Source organism: Octopus bimaculoides, chromosome 24 (genome assembly GCF_001194135.2).
Source record: "Octopus bimaculoides isolate UCB-OBI-ISO-001 chromosome 24, ASM119413v2, whole genome shotgun sequence".
NCBI lineage: Eukaryota > Metazoa > Mollusca > Cephalopoda > Octopoda > Octopodidae > Octopus > Octopus bimaculoides.
The window spans coordinates 3,448,759-3,449,565 of record NC_069004.1 but is presented as its reverse complement, the minus strand read 5'-3'; positions in this window follow the sequence as shown (position 1 = coordinate 3,449,565).

Below are 807 nucleotides of genomic sequence, written 5' to 3'. Positions count from 1 at the left end.
GTAGGCTCGAAACGTTAAAGGCTTTTTCTATTCCCGAGCGCTAAACTAATACATCCCTTTGTTGTTTACACCACCTGTCCTCATCTGTTGTTGTTTTTGACGTAAATTCTCCCATATGTATATATATAAATGTTTAGTTTTATGTTCAGTTATAGCAAAAGCAATTTTACATTCATCTGATAGGTTATTCTATTCTACAGCTCCGCGGCATATTGGTGTGCCACGAGACGATGCTAGGTGTGCCGCAATGTAACTCGAATATAATCTTTTCCCCTATACTCTTAGTTATATTTTTAGTTCAGGTGTGCCGCTGAATTTTGAAACGAATATAATTGTGTCGCAAGTGAAAAAATGGTTGCGGTTGATAGTGACTTCGAAGTTTCAAATGGGTAAGCTATCGTCCAAGGATGACTTAGCTGGTCGAAACTCGGAAGTCACTGTCAACAACATTCTTGCATAAAAATTATACATACATTGTTATATTTTGGGAAGGTCATTTTTTTCTTGCCAAATAAACACACGCGCTATACATTGGTTCTTCACTCGTTTATTACTGTTCTTCTTTTAAGTCCATTGTCTGTAAATCTTTCGTCACACACCTGTGACCTCTTCAGCGACTCTCCATCCCACGTATCTCGTCCTGGAGGAGACACGTCAGATGGAGAGTCGCTGAAGAGGTCACAGGATGTGTGATAAAAGACGTCCAGACAAAGGATGTAAAATAGGAATAATAAATCTGAGGTGAAGAACGAATATACAGTGCGTGGGTTTATTTGGACGGAAAAAAATCAATGGGGTTGCTGTTTG